This window comes from Schistocerca piceifrons, unplaced genomic scaffold, assembly GCF_021461385.2.
Source record: "Schistocerca piceifrons isolate TAMUIC-IGC-003096 unplaced genomic scaffold, iqSchPice1.1 HiC_scaffold_1887, whole genome shotgun sequence".
Classification (NCBI taxonomy): domain Eukaryota; kingdom Metazoa; phylum Arthropoda; class Insecta; order Orthoptera; family Acrididae; genus Schistocerca; species Schistocerca piceifrons.
This window is the reverse complement of record NW_025727775.1, coordinates 1,058,871-1,066,532: the sequence shown is the minus strand read 5'-3', so window position 1 is coordinate 1,066,532 and position 7,662 is coordinate 1,058,871.

Here is a 7,662-nt window from a genome sequence, read left to right as displayed (position 1 = left end):
GTAAGCATTTTTTTGTGTTTTATACTTTTGAAATTTTGGTTTTTCATGTTCACTTTAAAATGACCTTTTTTATGTTTGAAATGTACTAACTCGGTTGTTCCTCACAGCAGGTCAACTTGTGTGTGGTTGCAACATTATGGTCCCATTGAGTACATTTTTGGAGAAAGGGACATCAGTTGCACTACAGGGCGGGAGGAGGGTGCTGGGCACGATACATTTTCTCTCTTCGGTAAGCATTTTTTGGTGTTTTATACTTTTGGAATTTTGGTTTTTCAAGTTCATTTTAAAATGACCTTTTTCATGTTTGAAATGTACTAACTCGGTTGTTCCTCACAGCAGGTCAACTTGTGTGTGGTTGCAACATTACGGTCCCATTGAGTACATTTTTGGAGAAAGGGACATCAGTTGCACCACAGGGCGGGAGGAGAGTGCTGAGCACGATACATTATCTCTCTTCGGTAAGCATTTTTTGTGTTTTATACTTTTGGAAATTTGGTTTTTCATGTTGATTTTAAAATGACCTTTTTCATGTTTGAAATGTACTAACTCGGTTGTTCCTCACAGCAGGTCAACTTGTGTGTGGTTGCAACATTATGGTCCCATTGAGTATATTTTTGGAGAAAGGGACATCAGTTGCACTACAGGGCGGGAGGAGGGTGCTGAGCACGATACATTTTCTCTCTTCGGTAAGCATTTTTTTGTGTTTTATACTTTTGGAATTTTGGTTTTTCATGTTCATTTTAAAATGACCTTTTTCATGTTTGAAATGTACTAACTCGGTTGTTCCTCACAGCAGGTCAACTTGTGTGTGGTTGCAACATTACGGTCCCATTGAGTACATTTTTGGTGAAAGGGACATCAGTTGCACCACAGGGCGGGAGGAGGGTGCTGAGCACGATACATTTTCTCTCTTCGTTAAGCATTTTTTTGTGTTTTATACTTTTGGAATTTTGGTTTTTCATGTTGATTTTAAAATGACCTTTTTTCATGTTTGAAATGTACTAACTCGGTTGTTCCTCACAGCAGGTCAACTTGTGTGTGGTTGCAACATTACGGTCCCATTGAGTACATTTTTGGAGAAAGGGACATCAGTTGCACCACAGGGCGGGAGGAGGGTGCTGAGCACGATACATTTTCTCTCTTCGGTAAGCATTTTTTTGTGTTTTATACTTTTGGAATTTTGGTTTTTCATGTTGATTTTAAAATGACCTTTTTCATGTTTGAAATGTACTAACTCGGTTGTTCCTCACAGCAGGTCAACTTGTGTGTGGTTGCAACATTACGGTCCCATTGAGTACATTTTTGGAGAAAGGGACATCAGTTGCACCACAGGGCGGGAGGAGGGTGCTGAGCACGATACATTTTCTCTCTTCGGTAAGCATTTTTTTGTGTTTTATACTTTTGGAATTTTGGTTTTTCATGTTGATTTTAAAATGACCTTTTTCATGTTTGAAATGTACTAACTCGGTTGTTCCTCACAGCAGGTCAACTTGTGTGTGGTTGCAACATTACGGTCCCATTGAGTACATTTTTGGAGAAAGGACATCAGTTGCACCACAGGGCGGGAGGAGGGTGCTGAGCACGATACATTTTCTCTCTTCGGTAAGCGTTTTTTTGTGTTTTATACTTTTGGAATTTTGGTTTTTCATGTTCACTTTAAAATGACCTTTTTTATGTTTGAAATGTACTAACTCGGTTGTTCCTCACAGCAGGTCAACTTGTGTGTGGTTGCAACATTACGGTCCCATTGAGTACATTTTTGGAGAAAGGGACATCAGTTGCACCACAGGGCGGGAGGAGGGTGCTGGGCACGATACATATTCTCTCTTCGATAAACATTTTTTTGTGTTTTATACTTTTGGAATTTTGGTTTTTCAAGTTCATTTTAAAATGACCTTTTTCATGTTTGAAATGTACTAACTCGGTTGTTCCTCACAGCTGGTCAACTTGTGTGTGGTTGCAACATTACGGTCCCATTGAGTACATTTTTGGAGAAAGGGACATCAGTTGCACCACAGGGCGGGAGGAGAGTGCTGAGCACGATACATTTTCTCTCTTCGGTAAGGATTTTTTGTGTTTTATACTTTTGGAATTTTGGTTTTTCATGTTGATTTTAAAATGGCCTTTTTCATGTTTGAAATGTACTAACTCGGTTGTTCCTCACAGCAGGTCAACTTGTGTGTGGTTGCAACATTATGGTCCCATTGAGTATATTTTTGGAGAAAGGGACATCAGTTGCACTACAGGGCGGGAGGAGGGTGCTGAGCACGATACATTTTCTCTCTTCGGTAAGCATTTTTTTGTGTTTTATACTTTTGGAATTTTGGTTTTTCATGTTCATTTTAAAATGACCTTTTTCATGTTTGAAATGTACTAACTCGGTTGTTCCTCACAGCAGGTCAACTTGTGTGTGGTTGCAACATTACGGTCCCATTGAGTACATTTTTGGTGAAAGGGACATCAGTTGCACCACAGGGCGGGAGGAGGGTGCTGAGCACGATACTTTTTCTCTCTTCGGTAAGCATTTTTTTGTGTTTTATACTTTTGGAATTTTGGTTTTTCATGTTGATTTTAAAATGACCTTTTTTCATGTTTGAAATGTACTAACTCAGTTGTTCCTCACAGCAGGTCAACTTGTGTGTGGTTGCAACATTACGGTCCCATTGAGTACATTTTTGGAGAAAGGGACATCAGTTGCACCACAGGGCGGGAGGAGGGTGCTGAGCACGATACATTTTCTCTCTTCGGTAAGCATTTTTTTGTGTTTTATACTTTTGGAATTTTGGTTTTTCATGTTGATTTTAAAATGACCTTTTTCATGTTTGAAATGTACTAACTCGGTTGTTCCTCACAGCAGGTCAACTTGTGTGTGGTTGCAACATTACGGTCCCATTGAGTACATTTTTGGAGAAAGGGACATCAGTTGCACCACAGGGCGGGAGGAGGGTGCTGAGCACGATACATTTTCTCTCTTCGGTAAGCATTTTTTTGTGTTTTATACTTTAGGAATTTTGGTTTTTCATGTTGATTTTAAAATGACCTTTTTCACGTTTGAAATGTACTAACTCGGTTGTTCCTCACAGCAGGTCAACTTGTGTGTGGTTGCAACATTACGGTCCCATTGAGTACATTTTTGGAGAAAGGGACATCAGTTGCACCACAGGGCGGGAGGAGGGTGCTGAGCACGATACATTTTCTCTCTTCGGTAAGCATTTTTTTGTGTTTTATACTTTTGGAATTTTGGTTTTTCATGTTGATTTTAAAATGACCTTTTTCATGTTTGAAATGTACTAACTCGGTTGTTCCTCACAGCAGGTCAACTTGTGTGTGGTTGCAACATTACGGTCCCATTGAGTACATTTTTGGAGAAAGGGACATCAGTTGGACCACAGGGCGGGAGGAGGGTGCTGAGCACGATTCATTTTCTCTCTTCGGTAAGCATTTTTTTGTGTTTTATACTTTTGGAATTTTGGTTTTTCATGTTGATTTTAAAATGACCTTTTTCATGTTTGAAATGTACTAACTCGGCTGTTCCTCACAGCAGGTCAACTTGTGTGTGGTTGCAACATTACGGTCCCATTGAGTACATTTTTGGTGAAAGGGACATCAGTTGCACCACAGGGCGGGAGGAGGGTGCTGAGCACGATACATTTTCTCTCTTCGGTAAGCATTTTTTTGTGTTTTATACTTTTGGAATTTTGGTTTTTCATGTTCATTTTAAAATGACCTTTTTCATGTTTGAAATGTACTAACTCGGTTGTTCCTCACAGCAGGTCAACTTGTGTGTGGTTGCAACATTACGGTCCCATTGAGTACATTTTTGGAGAAAGGGACATCACTTGCACCACAAAGCGGGAGGAGGGTGCTGAGCACGATACATTTTCTCTCTTCGGTAAGCATTTTTTTGTGTTTTATACTTTTGGAATTTTGGTTTTTCATGTTGATTTTAAAATGACCTTTTTCATGTTTGAAATGTACTAACTCGGTTGTTCCTCACAGCAGGTCAACTTGTGTGTGGTTGCAACATTACGGTCCCATTGAGTACATTTTTGGAGAAAGGGACATCAGTTGCACCACAGGGCGGGAGGAGGGTGCTGAGCACGATACATTTTCTCTCTTCGGTAAGCATTTTTTTGTGTTTTATACTTTTGGAATTTTGGTTTATCATGTTGATTTTAAAATGGCCCTTTTCATGTTTGAAATGTACTAACTCGTTTTTACTCACAGCAGGTCAACTTGTGTGTGGTTGCAACATTACCGTCCCATTGAGTACATTTTTGAAGAAAGGGACATCAGTTGCACCACAGGGCGGGAGGAGGGTGCAGAGCACGATACATTTTCTCTCTTCGGTAAGCATTTTTTTGTGTTTTATACTTTTGGAATTTTGGTTTTTCATGTTGATTTTAAAATGACCTGTTTCATGTTTGAAATGTACTAACTCGGTTGTTCTGCACAGCAGGTCAACTTGTGTGTGGTTGAAACATTACGGTCCCATTGAGTACATTTTTGGAGAAAGGACATCAGTTGCACCACAGGGCGGGAGGAGGGTGCTGAGCACGATACATTTTCTCTCTTCGGTAAGCATTTTTTTGTGTTTTATACTTTTGGAATTTTGGTTTTTCATGTTCACTTTAAAATGACCTTTTTTATGTTTGAAATGTACTAACTCGGTTGTTCCTCACAGCAGGTCAACTTGTGTGTGGTTGCAACATTACGGTCCCATTGAGTACATTTTTGGAGAAAGGGACATCAGTTGCACCACAGGGCGGGAGGAGGGTGCTGGGCACGATACATTTTCTCTCTTCGGTAAGCATTTCTTTGTGTTTTATACTTTTGGAATTTTGGTTTTTCATGTTGATTTTAAAATGACCTTTTTCATGTTTGAAATGTACTAACTCGGTTGTTCCTCACAGCAGGTCAACTTGTGTGTGGTTGCAACATTACGGTCCCATTGAGTACATTTTTGGAGAAAGGGACATCAGTTGCACCACAGGGCGGGAGGAGAGTGCTGAGCACGATACATTTTCTCTCTTCGGTAAGCATTTTTTGTGTTTTATACTTTTGGAATTTTGGTTTTTCATGTTGATTTTAAAATGACCTTTTTCATGTTTGAAATGTACTAACTCGTTTTTTCCTCACAGCAGGTCAACTTGTGTGTGGTTGCAACATTACGGTCCCATTGAGTACATTGTTGGAGTAAGGGACATCAGTTGCACCACAGGGCGGGAGGAGGGTGCTGAGCACGATACATTTTCTCTCTTCGGTAAGCATTTTTTTGTGTTTTATACTTTTGGAATTTTGGTTTTTCATGTTGATTTTAAAATGACCTTTTTCATGTTTGAAATGTACTAACTCGGTTGTTCCTCACAGCAAGTCAACTTGTGTGTGGTTGCAACATTACGGTCCCATTGAGTACATTTTTGGAGAATGGGACATCAGTTGCACCACAGGGCGGGAGGAGGGTGCTGAGCACGATACATTTTCTCTCTTCGGTAAGCATTTTTTTGTGTTTTATACTTTTGGAATTTTGGTTTTTCATGTTGATTTTAAAATGACCTTTTTCATGTTTGAAATGTACTAACTCGTTTTTACTCAAAGCAGGTCAACTTGTGTGTGGTTGCAACATTACGGTCCCATTGAGTACATTTTTGGAGAAAGGGACATCAGTTGCACCACAGGGCGGGAGGAGGGTGCTGAGCACGATACATTTTCTCTCTTCGGTAAGCATTTTTTTGTGTTTTATACTTTTGGAATTTTGGTTTATCATGTTGATTTTAAAATGACCTTTTTCATGTTTGAAATGTACTAACTCGGTTGTTCCTCACAGCAGGTCAACTTGTGTGTGGTTGCAACATTACGGTCCCATTGAGTACATTTTTGGAGAAAGGACATCAGTTGCACCACAGGGCGGGAGGAGGGTGCTGAGCACGATACATTTTCTCTCTTCGGTAAGCATTTTTTTGTGTTTTATACTTTTGGAATTTTGGTTTTTCATGTTGACTTTAAAATGACCTTTCTCATGTTTGAAATGTACTATCTCGGTTGTTCCTCACAGCAGGTCAACTTGTGCGTGGTTGCAACATTACGGTCCCATTGAGTACATTTTTGGAGAAAGGGACATCAGTTGCACCACAGGGCGGGAGGAGGGTGCTGAGCACGATACATTTTCTCTCTTCGGTAAGCATTTTTTTGTGTTTTATACTTTTGGAATTTTGGTTTTTCATGTTGATTTTAAAATGACCTTTTTCATGTTTGAAATATACTAACTCGGTTGTTCCCCACAGCAGGTCAACTTGTGTGTGGTTGCAACATTACGGTCCCATTGAGTACATTTTTGGAGAAAGGGACATCAGTTGCACCACAGGGCGGGAGGAGGGTGCTGAGCACGATACATTTCCTCTCTTCGGTAAGCATTTTTTTGTGTTTTATACTTTTGGAATTTTGGTTTTTCATGTTCATTTTAAAATGACCTTTTTCATGTTTGAAATGTACTAACTCGGTTGTTCCTCACAGCAGGTCAACTTGTGTGTGGTTGCAACATTACGGTCCCATTGAGTACATTTTTGGAGAAAGGGACATCACTTGCACCACAAAGCGGGAGGAGGGTGCTGAGCACGATACATTTTCTCTCTTCGGTAAGCATTTTTTTGTGTTTTATACTTTTGGAATTTTGGTTTTTCATGTTGATTTTAAAATGACCTTTTTCATGTTTGAAATGTACTAACTCGGTTGTTCCTCACAGCAAGTCAACTTGTGTGTGGTTGCAACATTACGGTCCCATTGAGTACATTTTTGGAGAAAGGGACATCAGTTGCATCACAGGGCGGGAGGAGGGTGCTGAGCACGATACATTTTCTCTCTTCGGTAAGCATTTTTTTGTGTTTTATACTTTTGGAATTTTGGTTTTTCATGTTGATTTTAAAATGACCTTTTTCATGTTTGAAATGTACTAACTCGGTTGTTCCTCACAGCAGGTCAACTTGTGTGTGGTTGCAACATTACGGTACCATTGAGTACATTTTTGGAGAATGGGACATCAGTTGCACCACAGGGCGGGAGGAGGGTGCTGAACACGATACATTTTCTCTCTTCGGTAAGCATTTTTTTGTGTTTTATACTTTTGGAATTTTGGTTTTTCATGTTGATTTTAAAATGACCTTTTTCATGTTTGAAATGTACTAACTCGTTTTTACTCACAGCAGGTCAACTTGTGTGTGGTTGCAACATTTCGGTCCCATTGAGTACATTTTTGGGGAAAGGGACATCAGTTGCACCACAGGGCGGGAGGAGGGTGCTGAGCACGATACATTTTCTCTCTTCGGTAAGCATTTTTTTGTGTTTTATACTTTTGGAATTTTGGTTTATCATGTTGATTTTAAAATGGCCCTTTTCATGTTTGAAATGTACTAACTCGTTTTTACTCACAGCAGGTCATCTTGTGTGTGGTTGCAACATTACCGTCCCATTGAGTACATTTTTGGAGAAAGGGACATCAGTTGCACCACAGGGCGGGAGGAGGGTGCTGAGCACGATACATTTTCTCTCTTCGGTAAGCATTTTTTTGTGTTTTATACTTTTGGAATTTTGGTTTATCATGTTGATTTTAAAATGACCTTTTTCATGTTTGAAATGTACTAACTCGGTTGTTCCTCACAGCAGGTC